Genomic DNA, 23455 nt, shown 5'->3' with positions numbered 1-23455 from the left:
AGGTGATGGGCTCCATGCAGATGAGAGGAGGATCTCTTAATCAGCACTTTGGGGAGACAGAGGCATCACTCAGACAAGGAAAACCAATTTAATTTGTGTCATTACTTTGCATTTCAAGTAGGAAGGTGATGAACACATCATCCCCTCCTGAGTGCTGCTCCTGGAGTTCTCCTGGGCTTTTTCCTGATCCGTGGGCTCTCCACATGAATCCCTGTGGGAAAACAGCTTTGGGAGAGCATCCTTCAAACAGGAGCTTCTGCTCTGTGCAGTCATTGAAAGTTTTTTTACAGTTAGTAAAGTTTTTTTTTTTTGATGGAACAGAAAATCCCATTTTAAGCAGTAGAGAGAATTTTAAGGATTGTGCATCTTACAAGTTCAATTTAGGAATCAGCTGGTGAATCCCTTTGACCTGCATGGCTGCATATTGATAATAAATATAGGCACTACAATTGTTTGGAGAGATTATCAGAGAAATCTCAGTGTTCTGTTCACTTGTGAAGCAAATGACAGCCAACAAATGGAATTGTAAAGCCTGAAAACCCAATATAAAATTGTAACTCTCAATTCCACTTGATGAGACCAAATAAGAGTTTGAAATATAATTTTTTGCATTTTTTTTTTTTAGTTAGAACAAATCACATGAGCTCTGTGTTCTGACAGGATTTTGCTGGGGAGTGGAAGCCCTCAGTCCCTGGGAGAGCTGTGCTGGATTAGGCTGCTGAGGCTTTTCCTCCAGGAGATGGATGACACTTGCAGAATGATTTTGGCTGACTCACTAAACAGTGTTTAAATGCACAGGAAATGCCTCTGCACGTGGGATTTATATTTCAGCTCCAGAAAACTCTGTCTGCTCCTTTAAGCTCCCACAATCAATCCAGCGCTGAAATGGGCGAGCAGGAGGAAGGGCTGGGGGTGATGCTGATCCAGGTGGTGGAAATTCAGAGTTCACATCCTCTGGCTTTGTTTGGGGAAGCAGCACAGGCAGGATTGGGGCAGAGCTGCCTGGGCACGGATTTTGTGCTGGGAATGTCCTCTTGGAGCAGGAATAGGGGTGGAACAGAGCAGCTTTCCTCCTGGGGCTGGTGGAAATGAAGAGAAGCAAGAGCAGCTTCAGGTGCACTGGATTATTTATTAGCATTTATTAATGAGCCCTTAGTCCTCAAAATTTTGGTTCCCATGTTCCTTTAGCCTTACTGAGGTATATTGTTTGGAAGGTCATGTTAGAAAACAGGAGCAGGAAAATCTCTTTACAGTGTACAGGGGGCTTGAGATAAAGACAAATCTGCAGTCTGAGGGCTTCTGGAGTGTCTCGTTTGAGACTGGAATGAGGCAGAGATGCGAAATCTCAGTTTTATTTAATCTTAAAACAGGGTTTGGAAGATAGGACAAGTCTGTGGTTTGGCAGATGATGCAAAACAGTGCCAGAGGATGCTGATTCCATAAACCTAAACCCACAACAGAGCCAGGGACAGGAAAAAAATTAAAATAAAATGAGTTGTTGTGTACTTGCAGTGAGGAAGGGAGAATTTTGGGGTGAGGAATCCCAGCCTGGTGCTCAGTAATGTCCCAGTCCTGGGCCAGGCTTGGTTTCCTCCCCCAGGGAAGCCCCATCACCCTTTCCTTCCTGCAGCCTGGGCTCCAGCTGCTGTGAGGAAGGATGCATTAGTAATGGCAGGATCTGCAGATGATGCTAAAAATCCTCCAGGTAGAAAAAGCCCCTCAGGTTTCTCTGGGAGTGCTGCTTTCCGCCCCCTGTGCACGAGTTTGTGTCAATAGAAACTCAGGGTAATGCATGGATTTCTGCTGGCAGCAGCTGAGAGATCAGCACTTCTGCAGCACTCATCGGTGCTCCCTCTTGCCAGCTCCCAAAGAACTGCCTCCACACAAAAAGTGGATTTTTTTTCTGTGCAAATACACAGTATTACTGCGAAATGAATCCTCTCTATTTTTATTTTCTCTCCTTAAGTCGTTTTTTTTCCCCCTCTTGAAGGATGTGCTGTTCCTTTACATGAAATGAGGCTTGCACAAAACTGAGTTTGTTCTGGGGTTTTTTTTGGAAGTTACAGCTTCAAGAACGACTGCAGTGGTGGCTGGGGAGCTGCACTAAAAGTGTTGTTGCCTTTTCCTTTGGAGAAAACTTCCTCTCCGTGTTCTGAAGGGGTTTTTTCAAAGCCTTCTGTTGACAAGGGATGCAGAAAATACTGAACGTGCTAAATTCAGATTTTAGTGTGCTGTCTTCCATAGTGTCACCTGAGGGAGGGAGCACAGTCTGTGCCCCCCAGTTCCTGTTCCAGGTTGTTTTTCACCTGGGATGAAGGTGTGGGTTTGAATTCCTGGCCAAACCCTCCAGGCTAGGGGAGGTTTCTTTATTATTTAGCAAAATTGCTTGGGCACTGCTGATGTTTGGGCAGAATATTATTGAAAAGCTGTAGGTTTTCCAACCAGTGCTGCTGCTGAGGATGATGTACAATTAATTTAATCACCATCTCCAACACAGAATTTTAAAGGTGGGAAAAGCCCTTTGAGAGGAGCTCAAGCATCAACCCAGCACTGCCAGGTCACTACCTGAGCACCAGATCTGCAGGTTTTGTCAGGACTATCTGCAATTCCTGCAGGATGAAATCCTGTGCTGAAAACAGAATATTCTCAATGTGCCTCCTCCCTGGTCTGAGTCAGCATCTCTCTGCCAAGGCAGAGTGTTCCAAGAAATTGTCCCTAGGAGTGTTCCTGTTGTTGGAACCTGCAGTTTCTGAAGGGTTTGAGTGGTTGTGTGCTGCTGGCTGGAGCTGCTAAGCAGACAGAATCAGAATTTAGGTGTTTTTCTACCAGTCACCTGCTCCTTCCAGCCCAAAATGATGAAGTATCCAAAGTGCTGGATGGGCAGATGGGCGATGAGCTTTGTGCTCCACCCAAGGCGAGCAGCTCCAGCAGGAGAAAGCATCATGAGCTTTGTAGTAGCTGCACTGGCTGGGGGTGTGGGGGCAGAGAAGAACCAAGATTTCATCCACAGTCTCCCACGTCAGCTCCAAAAAAAGCCACCCGAGCTCGGTTCTGCACACAGGCATGAGAGGGATGGAGAAACAAAAGCCCAAAGCGTGGTGAGGTGCAGCTCTGGGGGTTGCTGTGCAGGTGTTCTGTGAGACACCTCTTGTGCATGCCCACGGGGTTCAGGGGTGTCTGGGAGCCTGGTGGGCTCCAAATCTCACTGTACTGAGCAGACCAGGCTTGGCTGAGCCAAAACTGCAGAGTTTTGGGGGTTTTTTGCTTTGTTTTCAGCAGCCAGGGCTTTGTAGCGTCTAAAAATACACAGCGACGTTGGTGGTGGAGCGTTGCTTAACTTGTGCAAGTTGTTCTCCCAAACTTTGCCTGAGTGAAGTGATAAGTTGAACAGTTAGAGTAAACAGAGTAATATTTTGATTGGTACGAAACCTTTCGTTTCTTCTCCACGTCTAATTAGCAAAGCTCTGAATGTCAAATATTTCCCCGCTCTCTGCGGCGCTGTGCTCACTTCGGTGGGCTCCATCTGGCTCTGCCTGCCTCCAGCCTGCTCCTCGTGGGAAAGCTTTCCCAGACCCAGGGCTGGAGCTGAATCCCACCTGTTCCCCTCCCAGCTCAGGAGCTCTTCCCTCCAGGAAATCCAGTCTTGGGGCTTTAGCTGCTCACAGTGACTTTGAGATGTGTTAGAGAATCTCTTTTCCCAGCCCAGTGGTTGAAGGAGTCAGAGCTCTTCATTTCTCGGTCTCAAGGTTCTTTATTGTATCTTATCTATAAAATTCCTACTCCTGTCCAGTCAAGGTCCACTCAGCAGGACAGTCAGAGGCACTCTGCCTCCCCCAGGGCAGCGTTATCTTTTTATACTAAAACCTATGTGTACAATATTTACAATCACTTCCCAATACCTATCACCTATGTCAGACAGTGAGCTTCTACTCTAAACCAATGTAAAAGTGCCACCATCACAGCAGAAGATAGGCTGGACATGGCCAGATTCTTCTTCTTGGCCTCCATCTTGCCTCCTGAACCCCCATTCTAAAAACCCCCAAAATCTATTTTTTCACCCTGTGACAAACTGATTATTATTCTACTTTCGTGGCTTGCAGATCCTGATAGAAGGTTGGTAATTTTTTTCCATGGGTCATAGTCACAGGTGTCTTGGGCTGTGTGCTGGGGTCTCTGAGCCCCCTGGCACTCCAGGACAGCCACAGGGATGTCCTGAATTCCAATAATCCAGATGGAAAATTGAGCTGTGCCAGCTGCTGGGCCATGAGTGGAGCTCTCTGGCTGGGAGGTGTCAGCCAGGTCCTTGCTGAAAGCTGCTGGTGGGTGGGAGTGGTGCATCCACGGTGAATGAAGGCAAAATATCCCTTTAGGCTGCCAGGGGTACAATTCCCCAGTACAGAATGCGGTGTAGCAGCTTTTAGATCCATAAAGTCCCAGACAGGTTTGGGTTGGAAGGGATTTTAAATCCCATGCAGTGCCACCCCTGCCATGGCAGGGACACCAGGGGCTTCAAGCCCCAGTGTCCAACCTGGCCTGGGACACCTCCAGGGATCCAGGGGCAGCCCCAGCTGCTCTGGGAATTCCATCCCAGCCCCTGCCCACCCTCACAGGGAGGAATTTCTTCTCAATATTTAATTCTCAGGGACTTCAGTAGCAACCCCATTACAGGAGCAGGGCTCTCCTCTGGCTGAGACTTCCTCATATCAAATTGGAATTTAAGCTACAACCCAGGAAATGGGTGCTTATCTTCAGGCAAAATGTCAAACTTCTTTTTCTGCCTCTCCTATCTGGGATGTGTTGATAGTGTAAAAAAAAGCTCATATTTCCTTACAATATATGATTTCTGCTGCATTTCTGGTGCCCACTGAATTCTAGTTTCATAAACACCATCTCCATTTGCCATCTGTTCTCTGTGTGACCCATACCTAACTACCAAACATGTGAAGCTTTAGGTTTAAATCATGTGTTGGATAAGTTTCCTGGTTTTTTTCTTATATTTTTCAAATTTTATTAGCATGTGTTTTGGATGATCTAATGGGAAATGGCTCTGCTTCAGCCTCTTTCTGTGGGATTTAGGGTGGTTTGTTGTCAGCTGAGTTATCAGTGGAAGAGTTTCAGCCTTTAGTGAAGTCAGAGGTGGAAAAATGAAGGTTTGAGTCGCACATGGACAGGTTGAACCCTAGGGCAGGGCCTGGGGGTTTTGGAGAAGAAACCTCATGGATTGAGGGGAGCAGTGGAATCAAGCAGTGCAAAAGGACCTGAGCAGGTTCCTGCTGTTGTATCGTGGCACTTTGAAAACAGCAAATAAATAAAAGTCATCCAAGACAGCCTCTCTGCCTGCAAAACAAATTGACAATAGCAAGAATTAATTTAGTGTCTTAAAATATCAGCATAACCAACATTCCATTTGATTTTCTTCTTTCAGGTATTGGAAATCTGACTGAAGGCTACATATCATGCACTGGAGAAGGTAAGAACTGTTTAATCCTAATTCTGATGTTTTGTTGTTAATTTCTCTTTATTCTTAACATCATTGCATTGAATGTCAGAATCTCCTTTGTGTTGTATGTGTTTTAAAGAATTTGTCCTGGAGTCTCTCTGTGTCCTTGCAGGAAGTTTTGATTTCCCTTTCTAAAAGAATTTATAGATCTGCGTTTACGTGTATATGTTGCATTTATGTAATTCTACATTGGAAGGTTTATGGAACAATTTGCTTTCAACTATTATTGTAAATGGTAAATTATAAATTATATATATTTAACAGGATGTATGGAAGCTGTAGAGTGACTCTTTCTCAAAGGGATATTGATATCTTGTTATCAATAATGTTTCAGAGGGTTTTTTCTCTGGTTAGGCTCCTATTGTTCTTGTCAAGAGATTTTCAAAATTGGTGTTTAATTAATCATTGAATGATTGACTCTGCAATTGAATTAGTCAAAAAAACCTGTGGTGTTTCTGAAACTGAAATTTTCTTAATGGCCTCTCAGTTTGAATGTCAAAGGGAATCAATCTTGTTAGTGGAGAGGTGAGTTTTGTTCTACAGACCCTGAAATTATCTGGAGGGGGTTTTTTCCAACATGCTTTTAACTCTGAATGATGTTGTTTCCAAAGGAGAACAAGATGTTTTCAGAGCTTACAGTTATTTGAAAAATGAATGTTGTCTTAGTTTTAGATGTTATTACTGTGTCTGTTCGGAGAGACTGCAGATGGTTTCTGACAAAAATATTTAATTTCTTAATTCTTGGGAGTTTCTCCTTAATCCTGGGGGGTGTTCACAGTGAAAACTGAAGATGGAGATCAAGTAAATACTCTCATTCAGCCTGGCTCTTTTGGAATGGGCTCTCTTGGTGTGAGGTTTTCAGAGACAGCATGATAAATCCTGTGATAGATCACTTTCTAGTCTTTCTAGTGGTCTGAAAGGAAAAGCTTATTTCTTAATATAAAAGATAACTTTGAATAATGGACTCCTCATCCCTTTGGACAGTACTCCTAAATTAGCCTCAGAGCTCCTTCCCAGGTGAAATCTCATTTTCAGGTTCCCCACAGTAAAAAGGAGACGCTGATCCCCATTTCATGTGGGAAGTGTTTTCAATCTGCTGATGAAAAGTACTTCTGAAGAGTTAGGCAACCTTGATTAATTGAGCCTGAATAAGAAGTGCAGGATCAAATCTCAGGATATTATTTTTAGGCTGCAGCCTTGTGTTCTGCATTCCAAATCCTTAAATGCCAGTTTGATAGGGAGTGTGGAGGACTGGAGCAGACAGTTCTGGGCACGCTGGTAATGGTTTGCAAATGCTGACACCAGCCCAGCCAGGAGGATGGAAATTGCTTTCTGTTTACAGAGCCTTCAACTCTTGGGTAAACACTCCTCATTAGTGAGGATGTGACTGGAATTTGGGTTCAGTGCTTCCATTCTGGGGATGCCTCAGGATTTCAGCTTTTCTATTTTCATATATCTGTAACCCTGTGGTTCTTTAGTGTGTAACTCCAAACCCCACACTCAGTGTGAGCTGCTGCTTTCCCATTTGGGGCAGACACAACAATTCCTCTGCAGGCCTGGCAATCAAGGGCACCTCACTGCCTCAGGGCCCAGAGATGGGAACAAAAGGGAGTTGGGGGAGCAAACTTGGGGTCAATGACTTCATTACCTGCAGCTGGAATTGGCAGATTAACCCCAATGTGCAAATGGACCAAACTTATAAAAGTGTGCAAACCCTGACCCGTCATCCATTTTTGGGTGTCTGCCCAAAATTTGGCCCTTCAATAAATAGAACAGCTTTTTATTCCCTTAATTCTGTCTGGCCTCTGTTTTTAGGTAGCCCAAAAGGCATCAGTGGCACTGGGAGTGAAGGGGTGTTTGAAATAAAAGCTGATGTGGGGAAGCCCTTGGTGAATGTGAGCCATTAGAAAGTCAGCAGTGCCCTGTGGGGTGTTTGGGTCTGGGAATGGCCCCACAAGGCAGAATTTGGTTCTTGTGTGGGGAGTGGGAACAGCAATGTCACCCAAGCTGCTGAGATACCCCAAAAAGTGAATTCTGTGTGCCCAAGGCCTGCCCCTGCCCCAGCGGCCTTGGGATCCAGGGCTGTGCCCTCAAGGAACAAGCACAGTGTGGTGTTTAGGGAAAAGTGGTCACACACTCTGCTGTACTTGACAAAATGCCACATTTGGGGACTGCAGATTCGGCTTTTATACATATTTCATCTCTGGGGGAGGGAAGGAGTTTCTCTCCCACGCTCCTCAGCAGCACATGAGCCTTGCTGAGTCAAAGCCAGGCCCTGAAGAAGCCAAGTTCGAGTTTTCCTTCTGGTCTTGTGGCTCAAAACTGCCTGTGCTTGACCAAAGTGGCTCCAGGAGAAGGGACTTGAAAGGAAACATTTGTGATTTGCAGTGGTAGAATTACAAAATTCTACTTGATTACCTGTCAAGCTAATTAAAACAGTGACAGGCCAGCAGTCCTCTTACAGTTTGCAGCATCTGGGCTTTGTATCCCACAACCAGGCTCAGAGTGTAAATTTAATTAGAATTATTACCAGCAGACAATGCACAGTTGTGCTGGAGAAATGGCCTAAAACTGAATGCTCTGAAAAAGGATATTCTGGTGGGCAGAGTCTGGGTTTTGGGCATGGTTTGACAAGATTGGGACTGGTTTTGTCCATGGGCAGCTTCCCATTTGCCTGGTGTGTGACTGTTTGTGTGATTTTGTGTCTGGCAGCTCTTGGCTCAGCTGGAAGGGCTGGAGGTCAGTGTGGGAGAGGATTGCTTGGATGGACACTGAACTGCCTCCAACATGCAAATTTTAGATCCCTCCTTCAAAGACCAGGGTTGTTTGTGATCTCCAGGCATCCTTCTGCTTCCCAGGATCCTGAATTGTCCTCCTTCCCTGGCTCCTCACTGTCAGATGTGTCTGCCACCACATCCTCCTACTCTTCCTAATCCCCTGAAAATCTGCTGTGTCCTTTCTTTTCCTCCTCATTATCTCCTGCTTCCAGCCTGATTCCCTTCTCCTGCTCTTCACCTTCTGTGCCTCTCTGCCATCCCTTTCCTTGGCTGCTTCCTTCTGCCCTTATCACTTGGGTTCCTCGCGCCACCCAAAAAACCCCAAAAATTAAAGCAGAGTCAGTTGTTCTGAAGTAATTTGATGAAACTAAATCATCAAAATTTTAGGGTAATTTGTGTTTTTAGAGGATGGGCTGGGAGAGAGAATCCTGACTTTGCAGTGGAGTGAAATGGCAGCTTTTTGATACAAGCCTGATGGTAATTTGTTATTGCAGAGTCTGCATTTTGCTTGAGATTTGGAGTATTTGTTTTGTTTTTTTTTTTTTTTTATTTAACTTGAGTAATACTTAGGATGGAGTCCTCATGACTTGACTTTTTACCCTAACATCATGATAAATACTTGGACAAAACTTAGGATAAATTTGAGTTCAGTTAAGTGCCTGACCAGATCTTTTCCTTGCAAAGAGATTTTGAAAGCACAGGTAATTACCAGGTGATAGCTCAAGGGATGTGCCTCATTCCAGCATTTCAGAGCATTTCCTTTCAGAATACGTGTGAGAAGTGTTGCCTGTGCTCCCTGAGTGGGAATATGGGGCTGAAATGACACCAAGGAACGTCTGGGAAGGCAACAAGGCTGTTAAATCTGAAATCTGACACAAGGCATACTTTGGCACAAAGCGAGCCTGCCCTTCTGCACTTGTTTGATATTATAAAAGAGATTATTGTGGCCTTACAAGAAGGTTAAGATGTGGTGAAGTTTAATATACTCTGGAAATAGTCCTGCTAAAGCCACTGCAGCTGGTGATTGATGAGGCAGGTTATGATGGGAGCTCTCAATCTTGTGTTTGTGTGTGCAAATTGCCATTTCCCAGCCTTTTCAAGGTTGCTAACTTTATCTTGTGGTGCAGCCCATATTTAAGGATTTCATGTTGAATTAGCCTTTGATTAAGGGCAAAGGAGCTTTGATGATAAAATGCCACTACCAGTGGTTCTGTGGACTGGCTTGGAATAACTTATCAATCACTCCGTGGCTGAGAACACGTTGTGGACATGAGGGTCACCCTTTGAGGATTAATTTTTCTCAGATAAACAGCTCATGGCTGTTGGATGATTATGGTCAGAAGCAATTATGGTGGTTTTAAACTGCTCATTACTACAACAAAGAGTCACTGGGCTGAGTTTTGAGCCTCTGCCTAAACAGCTGGGTCAGGATGGGTCAGCCTGGATTCCAAGGTGTTATTGAATGATAGGAGTTGCTGGGAGTTCTGGCACAGCTGGCTCCTGCCAGTTTGTTTTCCTTATTTTTTATTTTTTCTCCTATTAACTGAATTTCTGCACCTTTTGGGTTTGTTTTCCCTATTTTTTTTCCCTATTAACTGAATTTCTGCCCCTGTTAGGTGAGTCACTCCAACAGGCAGCTGGCAGGTCAGTGGAGTCCCCTGTAAATGGCAAACAGGTATTTCCCAGGTATTCTGAAGAACACTTCACAGCTGGTTTAGGTTCCAGGTGTCACTGCTTGTTTGTGATCCTCTGGGCTCCAGATTTCCATTTTTCTGTCTCTTTTTTTAATTCCTGCAAGGCTGTCATAGCTCAGCTGAGATTGGATGAGCACAGTGTGAGGACTCATGATGCTCCTCATGGCTGGAAAAGTGGTGGAGCCTGAAAGCCAAAGCGTGTCTGAGATAAATTCCTATTTAATAGGGGAAAAAAGACCCCCAAACACCAGTGATATGGGCAACTGCTGTCATGAGCACTGCTTGAAAGGGATGAGAATCTGTCTCATGGAGGGATTAGCGTAGTGAGGAATAAACTGCTGAGTCACTGGGAGCAAGGAGGAAATAGAGAGTGGAGGGACTGTGTGGGGGGGAAAAAAAATAAAATGGCTGCTGGAATTCAATTAAAATCACAGTGGGATTTGCTGCTGGAGATGCAGCATCAGTCATCCCCGAGCTGGTGGCGGCTGTGCCTCCGGGGCTGCTTGAGTGAGTGTAGAGCTGCTGACAAATGCTGGAGAGGCAGTGCTGCAGCAGGAGAGCCCCATCTCCTCCCAGAGTGATGTGTGCCCCCAGCACACCTGGATTGCTGCTCACTCCTCAGCCCCTGACGCTTCTCCGTGATTATCCCAGGCCAGAGCTGGAGTTTGTCCTGCACCCTGTGGGGATGCTGCTCGGGCTGTGGGGCTGCAGATCAGCTTGGGGGGTTATGGTGGTATCTTCTTTCAATTATTTTGATTATTTAATAATTTTGGTTATTTAAGGATGTGCTTGTGAAGGGCTGAGTGGCTTGAACAGCCTCTGTCGCAGACAACTTTTATGAAAACTCCTTTCCTTAGGATTTTTTTCTCCTGAGAAGCTGAGAGGCCTCAGGAACAAAATGCAAACAATGGTTATCTGCTGCTGTGGGATGCAACAGGTGCATCTGGGATTGGTCTCGTGTGGTTGTTTCTAATTAATGGCCAATCACAGTCAGCTGGCTTGGACTCTGAGACAGAAGCCTTTATCATTTTTTCTATTCTTAGCTTAGCCAGCCTTCTGATGAGAACCTTTTCTTCTATTCTTTTAGTATAGTTTGAATGTAATACATATCACAAAATAATTAATCAGCTTTCTGAAACATGGAGTCAGATCTGCATCTCTTCCCCAATCCAAGAACCCCCGTGAACAGCATCACAAGCCTCTACTTGTGTCATCAGTGATGTCCGCAGTGCAAATCCAAAAAAAACCCCAAAACGGCCCTAAAAGCTGCTCTGTCCCCAGGTGAAGGACACAGAATCAGGCTGGAGATGGTTGGGTTTTAGCCAGATGAAATTCCCCCATTTCACTGGGTTTTCAGTGAGTGTTTCTTGCTGCAGGTGGGACAGGAGGGATGGCTGTGGCTCTGCCCATTACTGGAATGGCTCCTTTGCCATCAAATCTTGTGTTAATCATTTGAAATGCCTTCAATGTGCCCTCAGCGATTTGAAATAGCATCAATTAACATTTAGGAAATTAATTTCCGACTCCTGGCATATTAAACATTTACTTTACAGATGGAAATGAGGTGTACTGAATGTGCATCTCCCGTGCCCCTTTTAACCCACAGCCTCATAAGGCAAAGAAAAAAAAGTTAAATTGGCAAACACAAAGGTTTGGTTTAGTGCTGGAATTGTGGAATTATTGCTGCCAGGTTTGAAGTCTTTGCTCAGATTCCAGGCCAGGCTGGACAGGGCTTGGAGCAATCTGAAATAGTGGAAGGTGCCAGGGATGGAACTGGATGAGCTTTAAGGTCCCTCCCAAACCAGTCTGGGATTCTGTGATACTGAGAAATGGGGCTAAAAATTAGGAAACTCCAAACCAAAGCAAAGTCTGGATGAAACACCTGGTGCTGCCAGCCCCTCGTGGCTCACTGTGGCACACTTTGATTTTACTCCTCATTTTTAAAATATTTAATGCCTCAAAATAAAACACTCAAACAGAAACCAAGGTTTTTCAGGAAATTTGTAATTCAGATTAATCTTTGTGGATTAAAATATTCAGTCTAATCTTTGCTAGAACTGATTTTGTCACCCTTTTAGTTATAATAAAAATATTATAGATGTGATTGTGCATAAAGGTGTTGGAGTGTGCATCACTCAAGAAATGTTTCCCTGCTTTCTCTGTCTTTATGTTGGTGAAAACTTGCATCTCTTGATCCCCTAGAAGTATTTGGCAAATGGATTCCTTGTTTCAAAGGATTCATCTGCCAACAGAAGGGAGGAGAAAGAAATATTCCTTAGGGTCAGTTTTGAACTTTTCTTTGAATTTGGATCTTAGTTTCTCAAGTTGTCTTAAGTTTCACAGTTGTCTTTATTGAGAAGGAAAACAAGATGGTTTTGGTTTGTTTGATTCATTCAAATTTGTCACTGTTCCTGTTTATACCATTTCAAGAACAACATCTTAATCTCCTTACTTGCAAATACATATTTTGATTTCTGTTAATGCTCTTTTTAAATGATTGATCTGCCTGTACCATGTTGCAAATTCTGGTGGTTTATATTGAATTTGGAATGGATCTGTGGAGGTGAAGTAGTGCAACTGCCCTGCTCAAAGTTTTCTAGTAAAAAGTTATTTTAGGCTTTATTGAGTGGCAGCTGTCCTCAATACACCATGTGGCGCAAAGAAGGAGCTGGAACCTGACTCACTTTGTGTCTCCAGTCTGTAATTCCTTCTGCTCTTTTCCCACCACTTCAGCTCCCTCACCACTTGTAAATCCTTTAGGAGTTATCACGTCAGTCTCACAGCCACTATTTTCATCCCTCCTCACACCAAAACCTCCTGGCCATCAGCTCTTCCCTGTGTGCCTGTTCCTGTGAGATCTGTGCTTCCCTTTGTGCTGCTGACTCACTGCCAGCTCTGGGTGTGCAGAGCTGTGCTGCTTTCCCGAATAATTCATGTATTTCCAGGGTTTAGCTGCCCACTGTTGGAATTTCCAGAACATGGAGCCATGCAGGCAGTAAACTGCATTTTATGCACTGCTGAAGTTAATGGGAATTTGGAGCAGCTTTTTGGTGCCCTACTTCAAAGCAGTTCAAAGATCTCTTATTTCCTCATTTTCCTCTTAATCTTCGTTCCTCTCATTCCACAAGAATTATCACAACTCTACTGTATCACCTGCTTTGATACAGGAGATCTTATCCTCAGTCCTTGAAGTCTTTTTTCTTCCATAGGAAGCAGACGCGAGGAAAAATAATGTTTCATGCTGAACAGATGTGTCCTGATTCTCTTTGTTTTTATTCAGGTTTTGCCACAGTCTGTTATCCTAGAATTAAAACACCTCATCAGAGGATGATGATTAGAGCTACCTCTGTTTTTCCTCCCTTTAAAATGTCACTAGAGCATCTCTTTCACTTTTTCTTGGTGACTTCTTTTGCAGCCCTGAAGCTGCAGTGGGCTGTGCTGTGTTACGCCCTGGAACTCGAGCCCCCACTATTGACAGTCTCATATTGGTAATTGCTTTTGGCACAGCTACAGCAATGTTCTGCTCATAATTTATTTTTATGCATCAAGATTTTAAACTGTCTGATCTTCAGCTTTCCAGCATTCCCAATGCCTTGGGTGTGCTTGGGGCTGCTCACTCTGATGTCAGTGGTGGAAGATTGGTCAATTAGGGAGAAATTCTCTGTGAGGATGGTGAGGCCCTGGCACAGAGGAAATGTGGCTGCTCCTGGATCCCTGGGACTGCCCAGGGCCAGGTTGGAGCAGTGGAAGGAGTCCCTGCCCATGGCAGGGCTGGCGCTGGATGGGATTTAAGGTCCCTTCCAACCCAAACCTTTCTGCAGGTGTTGTGCAGATGCTGGTACCTGATGACATTTCACCTGCTGGTTTTCAATTAATTATTTTAGTCTGAGCTCCATTTCAAACCAAAGTGTAAGTGGTTTATTTCAGAGGGTCTCTGCCCATATTTGTGTTCAGAGTTGTGAACCTGGGCTCTCTCTGAGCAGCTTGGGGCCATGAGGCAGCATCACCACCAGCCTCAGGCAGGAGCTGAGCTCTGTCTCTCACAGAGGGCTCCCAGCTCTGGGCTTTGCTGTGGTTTTGAGCTCAGCCTGGCTCCCTGTGCTGTGCTCTGCAGTCCCAGCTCATCGTGGGGCTCACTGGCTCTGGGCTTTGCTCAGGAATCTGCCCTGGAGCTCTCTCATCTCTGCTGCATTTCCACCTCTCTGTCTTCAGAGCTTCCTGCAACTTGCTGCAAATCACAATTGTCTCTGCTGATTATGGTTCCTCTGGCCAGGGTCCTGCACTTTGGGTTGGGTTTTGAGACCTTCCTCCCTCCTCTCCTCACACCCTCTGTTTACCATCTGCATTTTAGAGACGCTAATATATTCCAAGTATTTTTACAACCCTTTATACCGTTTTTCCAACTTGGCTAATTGCACTAAAGTTGGCTTTCTGCAATAACACAAAGTGCTTGCAGTCTTTTTTGTTCTGTTGCAGCCTGTAGCAGGAAAAATCACCACTTTCCAGATGACTTTCATTTTCCTTCCTAAGCCATTTTTGTGTAATTCCGCATTCCGACGCGCTCTTGGCACTAAAGCTCTTTATGCTGTGGTGTATTTTTAACTAATGATGTGTCACTGTACCAGCTTGGCTTTTCTTGTATCTATTCTGTAAACAACTAAAGTTCCTTTTGAGGGGGAGGAGGAGGAGAAGAAGCTGTGCCAGAGAGTTGCAAGTCGTGCTCGTCTCCGTGCGAGCAGAAGAGATCAGACTGGCCTAGGACCAAATTAATTAAATGTTCCATTTAGTGGAAGATGTCAGTGAGGAATAGATAATTCTTCCCATCTGAAGTGCTTGGCTGGAGATGAGGAACATCTCTGTGTGAGCAAGAGGCCTCTGAATGTTACACAAATGTCAAAGCAGGAGGGAAAGTTCTGAGGCTGAAGAGGATTTTCCCTCCTGGCTGGGTTTGCAGCTCCCACTTTGCCATTACGAGGGGAGGCAGCAGCAGGGCTGGGGATGGCAGGAGCCAAAAGGAGCAGAGCACCAAAGGATGCTCAGAGGAGTTACTCCTGTTAGAGAATTGCAGAGCCAGGTCCAGGAGGGATGGCAGAACGTGTGGGTTTAAGGGATGGATGGGCAGAGTTGCTGGTATGTTTATATTTCATGAGCTGCTAATTTGAGGAGAGAAGGGTAAACCCTCTGGGATTAAAGGGACTTGGTCAAAGTAAAACAATGCCTTGACAAGAAGGTTTTGTACTCTTAGCAAAGTGTAGGAGGAGGCTGCAGTGCTCTCCTGTCCATAATTTTCTGTCGTAATTGAATATAGCTGTAGTTTCAGAAACTTTATATATCCATAAAATCAGTTACCTGGAATATGTCTGCTCAATGGCAGTGCTCTAATCTCCCATGCTGTGGAGCAGGTAACTTTAATAACCATTTCCTGATGTAATACTGCCCTCTGCTTAAAGAATGCCAAACTTCATTGCAGAGTTGTTCACTTAAACCTAAACATACCTGAGCAAAAATATGCATGGTTTTTATCCAGGGTTTTGTGTTACTTGGGGCTGGAAGGGATTTTGGGGATGCAAAATGTGAGCACTCACTGGAGCAACTCAATTGCAGGTGTATCATTTTACATAATTTCTGCTGGTATAAGATTCTCATTAGAGCTATAAAAATAGTGTGATTTTTTTTTTTGTTATTCTGCTGTAAAATGTTTATATGAATTTTATTTATCAGAGTCTTGAGTAGAGTTTGTTTGATAAAAGAGTTGAGCTAATTTAGGTACCCATGAAAATCAAAATGGCTCATTTTGATTAATCTGCTTGAAATAAATGTCTGAAAGGTGAAAAATGGTTTGCTTGTCATCTGAAGTGACTTAGTGCACTTCATCATGGCACTGTGCATCAGCCATGGCTTTGCTCAGAGCCCCTGTAAGCACATTTCCTGTGGGACAGCAGTATCTGAAATTACTCTCCTCACAGAGGACGCAGGCAAGCAGTTCCCCATTTCACTTGATTTCTTTATCAGTTTATGGTCCACTTCACAGCCTGCTTTACACTGATCTTGGCTATCCACACAGCCCTGCTTTAAGTCAATATTTTGGTTGAGATTTAACTGCGCAAACCTCATCGCAGTTAAACCTTCCCAGGATTTGACCACCTTGATGCGGTCCCTGGTGCTTTCTGTGACGCTCTTGGCATCTGGGGCAGCCAAAACTTGACCAAATAAACGCATGGGAGATGCCTCAAGTAGGTTATAAATGCAGAGAGTGGGCTTGAAACAGAACCACCACAGCACACAGATGTCTGGCAGGGTTTCCGCTTCCCAACATGAGTGAGAAACATGCACAGCTCAAACGTCATCAGCAGTTTTGGGCTGTTTTCTCTCAGTTCACCACATCACTCTCAGCTCCCTTGGTGGAGCTGCAGCTTGTGAGCACTCAGGCATGGCTCAGCCCTAACCAAACCAGCTGGGCTGGGAGAGAGCAAAATATTAACAGGAGAATAATCAAGATATGGAGTCCCTGACAGCTGTCTGATAGCAGGTTATCACCTCCTGCCCCCAGAGGGGAAGGAGCTGCTCTGGGCAGGAGGAGGGTGAGATCACAGAGCCTCATATGGGAGAGATTTAAATTGGATTTTGGGAAGGAATTCTGCCCTGTGAGGGTGGGCAGGCCCTGGCACAGGGTGCCCAGAGCAGCTGTGGCTGCCCCTGCATCCCTGGAAGTGTCCAAAGCCAGGCTGGACAGGGCTTGGAGCAGCCTGGGATGGTGAAATGTGTCCCTGCAGATTCAGAATCCCTTTCTCAAAGTCTGGAGTTGGTGACACAACAGTCAAAGCTTGGCCTTCTATATAAATATTAGATGTGATCTGTTCTGCTTTATTAAGGAAATGTGTTTGGCATTCTGGTACAGGGGAACTAATTGGGTCCATAGTGAGTGCATAAATTAAAGGCTGCCTTATGCAGCACCACTAATTTATGCACACAGAGGTTTGAAAGTGTTCTAGACATCTTGAGAAGAGTTGTGTGGTTTTGGTAAGTTAAAAAATGGCAAAATAACCGAAGAATGTGCATTTATCAGAATCTTCTTCCCAGAGGATTCCATGCAATTGCACTGCAAGTAAAATGCTGAGAAATGTATGAAGTATTTAAGGTCAAGAGTGCTTCAAGCTCTCATCTATCAGATCTGACCAGATAATTCACAATTTGTAATTATTGGGCTAATTTAGCATCATTTCCTTATAATGGAATGTGTGAGGATTAATATCTGGTGTTTTCAAAAGAAATTGGTGAACATTTGTCTCCATAAAGACACAAAAGAAAGCAGTGAGATATGAAAAGGTGCCAGGGGCAAGTGTGATGTCCTATCCTGTGGAATATTGAAGGAATATTCCATAAGATAACATGGAATTTGAGTGTACCAAGTGTGTGAGGATGACTGCTGATGGAGGCCGGGACCAAAAGATTGTTCCTTCCTTTATTTCCATTTAAGTGGTATCAGCCAAATAAGATGCCAAGACTGCCAGCTTTGCAGTTTGGGTGGGATTTATTTGGGGTGCTCCAACTGCTCGTGTTTGAAGCGTTTTTTTCTGTCTGGAAGCAGAGTTGTAGATGGATTTGGAGTTTCCACACCAAGTTTCAGTGACTGCCTCCAAGGCATGCTGTTCTCTAGACTGATCTGAACTGGGGAATTAATGCTTCCATCATCCACGAGCACTCTTTTTTTCCCACAAAGAGAGTTCAGGCTTACAGAGGTGTTCTCAATATATAATAATAGCATGTCTAGAATACACCCTTTAATTAAAACAAAGCAGCTTGAGAAGAATGAAATAAATCCACCTCTAAAATGAGTAAGTGCTCACAAGGCTTCCATTTAATCAATAGCGGTGTCGGCCGTGATTGCGAAAACTCGAGCGCGGCGTTTTAATCAGGGATGTTTTTCCTGGCACGGGGGCGGAAAATACACTGATTAATTAATTTCTATTCCTGGAAGGAGCCAGCCTCCCAGCAGAGCTAACCTGAGCAGCTTGGTGATAGGGCAGGACGCACTGAAAATGTAAAAATGTAAGAGGTGCCTGCGTTGAATCCGTCAGAGCCGAGGCAGAACCCGCGGCCGGAGCTGATTAACGAGTCCAAAAGAACAAATGGCAAAACTTGGGTGCTGGGAGAGAACCTGGTGCTGCTTTTGATGTGGAGGGTTTATTGAACTTTTTTTTGCCTGGCTGGGAGCTGTTTTACGACTTTTCCAAGGAGTGGTTTTGATGTTGGGGCTGCTCTAGACTGAGGAGTTTTTGCTGTTTGATTTGTGGCTCCGCAGCCCGTCCTTGCTCAGCGCAGGATCCTGGTTTGCTGTGCCCACAGGAGATGGGAAAAGGTAACCAGCTTCCTTCTAGGAGCTATTGATGCACTAGTTGCATATAATTAGGGATGTTAACAAGGGCATTTTTTGCTAATTATTATGCCTAATTACAGGGAAAAAACTAGAAAATTTCATGGCCACTTTCTGCTAGACAGAACTTAGAAGCTTTCCAGAGACTAAATACATTAATTAATATCTACTGTGCTTGTTTAAATAGAAGAATGTACTAAAATATTTTCTGTTTCTTGGGGGAAAAAAGGAGAAATAAGAGTAAGTGACCTTTATGGAGAAGCAACCTATTTAAATAAGTAAAACTAAATAAATGTAATCAGAGAAATGTTGTTTTTAATGATCCACTTGATGAAACAGCCCAACAAAAACTGCTGCAGGAGAACAGGATATAAATTGAAATATGGGGATGAAGAATGAAGCGGGGGAGAGGAGACAGAAGGATTTTGTATTGGCTTTGGTGGCAAAACTGGCTGATCGTGGAACTCCAGTGTGTACAAGGGTGGGCTGGGAAGGACTCAAACCTCCCTGTGCCACTTGGAGTATCACATGGAGAAGTTTCTCTGGCAGTTTGTGTTGAGAGGTGGCCAATTCCGGAGTGCAGGGCTGAAACCACTTGGCAGGAATTGGGGTGAGGGGGATGATGCCTACGGAGCATCCCCCAGGGTCTGTGTGGGGTTAAAAGGAACCTGTTGGGAACCTCTGGAGTCTGATTCCAATTTTTCACACTGGGAGTGGATGGACTGACACAAAGTCCCACTGCTGAAGAGCACGTGTCTGAAAACTCCTAAAATCTTCCTAAACAGGTTCAGTGCTTTGTGGAACCAATAAAACCTCTGAGTTCGGTGCTGCCACTTTATGTGCTGAGGATTGTGGGTGGTGCAGGAACATAAACGCTTTTGTTGGACAGATCCAGTTTGTCCTTTGGCCATTAAAACCCAGGGATGGAGGCTGTGATCCACTGAGAGTGGCAGGAGCTGTGAAGAGTTTCCATTGTGGGATCTGGTTATTGCAGATGGTAACTCAGCTCCCGTTAGCGCCGCTCCGGATGTCGCCGGGCTCGCGGCTTTACCCTGCCGAGAATCAAGGCAGATTTAAGAGGACAAGAACTCCTTAATTTCTCTTTCTCCGAGTTTATTTGCACAAGAGGGTAAGAATTCCAGCCTGCCTTGTATTATTTGAAGGAGTTAGAACAGTTGGATCATTTATTTGATGGGAACTTTGAGCGGTTCATTGAAGTAAGAACAATTTGTACTTCAGAGAGCTACTCTGGGTAGAACTTCACCCATTTCCAGCCTTTTCAGCCCTGCCACAATTGCTGTTTTCCAAGAGATCAGTGCTGTGTATTGCAGGGAAATCATCGAGTCAAGAAGATCTTGTGCTCCAACCACCTCCAAAGCTGAGCACTCCAATCAGTTCACTCAAATATTCATTAGGAGAGCAAACCCCTGCTGATTGTAATGAGAATTTTGTCTGCAGAAAGCTTTTGTGACTTGGTCTCAAGTGGTGCTTTAGACTTCTGAAGAGTCTTTCAGAATCTTGGCTTTAAGATAATCTTTCCTAAAAATAATGCAAATTGCTCTAAAAGCCTCCTTCCAAATTGGTGGTATTTTTCCAGTGGGTCAAATGGACTTTGGACCAAGAGAGAAAACTTTATTTTCTAAGGGTTTTTTTTGTTTTTTAGGATAAATACATTTTTGTGTGCTTGCAGCTGTACTGCATAAATAGCCTTTGAATCATGCAGGATTAATTAGGACAGCCATGTCCTGACTAAATTAATTGGATCATCTAAAAATTTACCCCTTTTTCTTGAAAGCCATTCTAAAAAAGTAGAGTTTGCAGAATATGTAATTCAGTCTGGAGGCAAAATGCTGCACAGAGAGAGGGAGGCTGCAGTGAGCACTTTCTTGTTTGACTGCCTTAGAAAAGCTGTCACTTAAAAGGCCCAGAAGCTGCCAAGAAAAGTTTGTGGAATCTCCAGTCTCAGTTTTTTGTCTCAAAAAGGGCTTTGAATGAACCTTAACTTTTTCTGACAGTGGAATTTTTGTGACTGTGACATTTCCTGGGAGTTCTTCTGGAGTGAATCTCCCCTTCCCTGCTGTGTCAGCCCCAAGGGATGGGTGAGCACCCAGGGACAAGACCAAAGGCTAATGATGCAAATCTTAATTAGAGCTAATTAGAGAGTGGGACTGCAGATGGAGGAAAGAAGGGAAGCTAAAAATTTGGGGGTTGTGTGTAGCTCAAAATCCCAAAAAGTTAAAGATCTGGAAAAGGTAGGAGTGACCCCTGGGGCTCCCACTCCCACATCTCTGTGGCACTGTGGGGAAATGTTTCTAAAAGTAATAATAATTAAATAATTATTGTTGTGATAAAAAGTGTGGGAATGGTGGTCATTGTCCATCCTAGAAATCTCAATTTTAGCTTGGAACAAAGACATTTGGCACTGCCAGGATGTTTCTGTGTCTTACAAGGTTTTAAAATGAAGTGGAAGTGTTCAGTGCTGAACAGAAATGATGAAATTTCTGGAATAACAAAATTCTTACATGTGAGATGTTTTACCTGCTGGGAATAATGCTGGGCTCCCCAGGACTGGATATTTCCCCTGACTGATAATCTGGGGCTGTGTTTGCTCATGGGCCGGAGCCTTGCTGAAAGAAGCAAAATTTCCAGCTGGCCTCACTGTAATATTTTGTTTGCAAGTTAAAATAGGACATTTTGAGTTTTATTTTGGCTTTGGAAAAGCTCAGCAACTGCTAAAACTCGTGGCATTAAGGGTCTGAAATGTTTCTTTGCTAATGTCTTTTAAGACTAATGCCTGGAAATGTCTGTAATTCCCTGATAACTTTTAAGGGAAATGAAGGTATTAAAAAAATAGGAAAAAGCAGTGTCCTTTACTTGTATAATGCAGAAGTGTCAATTAAAAAATGGCAGCTTCTGGAATGAGAAGGACATTGCCAAGAATTTTTATAACTTACTGTATTAGTGAGGGCTCAGAAGGCATTTGTCTAAAAACGATGAGCTGTACATGAAAGCTTTCTGGGAAACGTGAGGCTTTTCCATTCTATTAAATACCTTTTAGAGGGGATGAGTGCCTCGAAATGTTTGTCCTCCCAGTGCTTAAAAGGCTCAGCACATCCCATAAGTTGCTGTGTTTTATGTTATTTGTGTGTGTGCATCCCTCTCTCTGCTTTTCCTGAAATTGTGTCTATTTGTGTCCATAAATCTCTGCTGCACTTGTGCTCTAATGAGCAAAAAACTTCATGCAGTGCTCCGTGAGTTAGAAAATCCCCTTTTCAGTCAATTATCATAGCAAGGGCTTGATGTGGGCTTTTTTTGTTTCTTTATTAGTTACAGAAATGCATTTGAAATGGCTTGAAAATAAAATATTAATCCATTTTCTTTTAAACATGTAGCCCTCTAGTCTGGTGCGGCCCAACGTTCATTAGAAATAATTTGGATATAAATGGGATTGTACCAGAATTCAGCTCAGAGCAGTAATTACAAATAAAAGCTTTGGTTACACTCAGTGTTGCAGCAGTTGTTAAAACCAGAGCGTTGCCAATCACCAGCATTAGCAGGGAGATTATTAAAGCACATTAAAGTTTATTTCAAGGAAGTTCTGGCTCGGGGTGAGACCAAGATCTGGAATCAGAAATGAAAAGGTTGAAGTTGAATTATTCAGGATGAAGAGCAGGGAGAGAAAACCTAATATTTGACAGGATTTTTCCAGGAGGGTTTGTTAAAAATGAGGCAAAAAGGACAAAATTTTCTTGGGATCAGTACGGGTTTGTAGTTTTTTTTATATATACTTATATGTGTGTATTTTATATTTTTGATGTTATTTTATAATAATTTAAATTATGCCATTATTTTAATTTTAAACTGTTATCTATTTTAATTTTTAAATTATTATTAATATTTTTATTATTTTTGTATATTCTATTAATTTTTACTATTTTATATTATTTTATACTTATAATATTTTTTTATATTTTTTTTCCTCTCTATACTTAGAATTTTGCTTGGATAGCAGAGCATGTTTGTAATCCAGCATGTGAGGAAGTGAGGAAAGGAAATAATCCATTTTTTTGTGTATGTATGTGCACACAGACCAAACACTGAACCATCCAAAGCAGTTTATTGACACAGCTGGGAAAAGCCAATAAATACTTTAAATTTTGTGCCTATTTAGCAAAAAATCTGAGTCACTCTCTGGAAATACTTCATAAAAATGTGGAAATAGAGACTGTCACTCCCATCAGTGCTTCCAGCCTTGTTCCAGCATGCTTTAATGTGTATTTATCTTATTCAAAGTTATTTCCTTGAACTCAAAACAGAATCTCTCTTCTCTATTTATCACCATTCCAGCCCAGGCAAATCTTCATCCTGAATTTTGGTATTTATGGTCTTTGTTTTAGCAAGCAATAGGGTTGGATTCCCAAAAGACTCTACAAAGGATCTTTGGAGGAACCTTTATTCTTTATTTTAAAAGTTCACAGAGGAAAGAACACTGAGCCTGAACTCTGAATTCAGGGCTGTATTTTCACAGGAAAGGAAAATCTGTGTCAATAAGCACTAATTACCCCCCTGACAGGCAGCAACCCCCAAATCTGTATCCATTTAGGCTTTCTGTAAGCTGTTTTTTCTGAATAATCCATTTTACGCATTTATTAACCTATAAATACATTTTTATAAATCTCGATGACATTTGGGTATTTTATTAACCACAATAAATGCCAGGGAAAATTGAATTAAGAAAGCTTGTAATGTGCTTTACTCCCAGTTTTCAAATTTTGCTGAGCTGTAAATGGTCCTGCTTTATATCCAGGATAAATCTGTTTGAGGACTGCAGGAATAATTCTTTCTCTTTGTTGCCAGAGGCCCTGACCTTTAGGTTGATGGGTGGTTTTTAACAGCTTCACCTCTGTCTCATTCTCTGTGATTCTGGATAATTTGATTATCTGCCTGGAGCAGTGTGCAGGCAGATGTGAAACCGTGTAGGTGATGGTAACAGAATATCTCGGGGTGCTTGGAGGGTGTGGGACAGAGCTGGGACCACCACAATGCCACAAACCTTGCAAAACACACGTTTCCCCTCGTGTTTGTCCTGTTCTTTCAATCACAGCCTCAA

The 23455-nt window shown here is 43.5% G+C and overlaps 1 protein-coding gene across 1 annotated transcript in view; it reads left to right on the top strand.

Annotated features, from left to right (window-relative positions):
• Positions 1 to 23455, top strand: part of LOC132078237 (contactin-4) — a 241624-nt gene that overhangs the window by 5543 nt on the left and 212626 nt on the right. Inside the window, exon 2 of the mRNA XM_059480279.1 lies at positions 5426 to 5470. The gene's annotated coding sequence lies outside the window, so the exon portion shown is untranslated. The remainder of the gene's footprint in view (positions 1 to 5425; positions 5471 to 23455) is intronic.

This window comes from Ammospiza nelsoni, chromosome 11, assembly GCF_027579445.1.
Source record: "Ammospiza nelsoni isolate bAmmNel1 chromosome 11, bAmmNel1.pri, whole genome shotgun sequence".
In the NCBI taxonomy this organism is placed as follows: Eukaryota; Metazoa; Chordata; class Aves; order Passeriformes; family Passerellidae; genus Ammospiza; species Ammospiza nelsoni.
The sequence above is the reverse complement of the archived record's forward strand: the minus strand, read 5'-3'. Positions and strand labels throughout refer to the sequence as shown.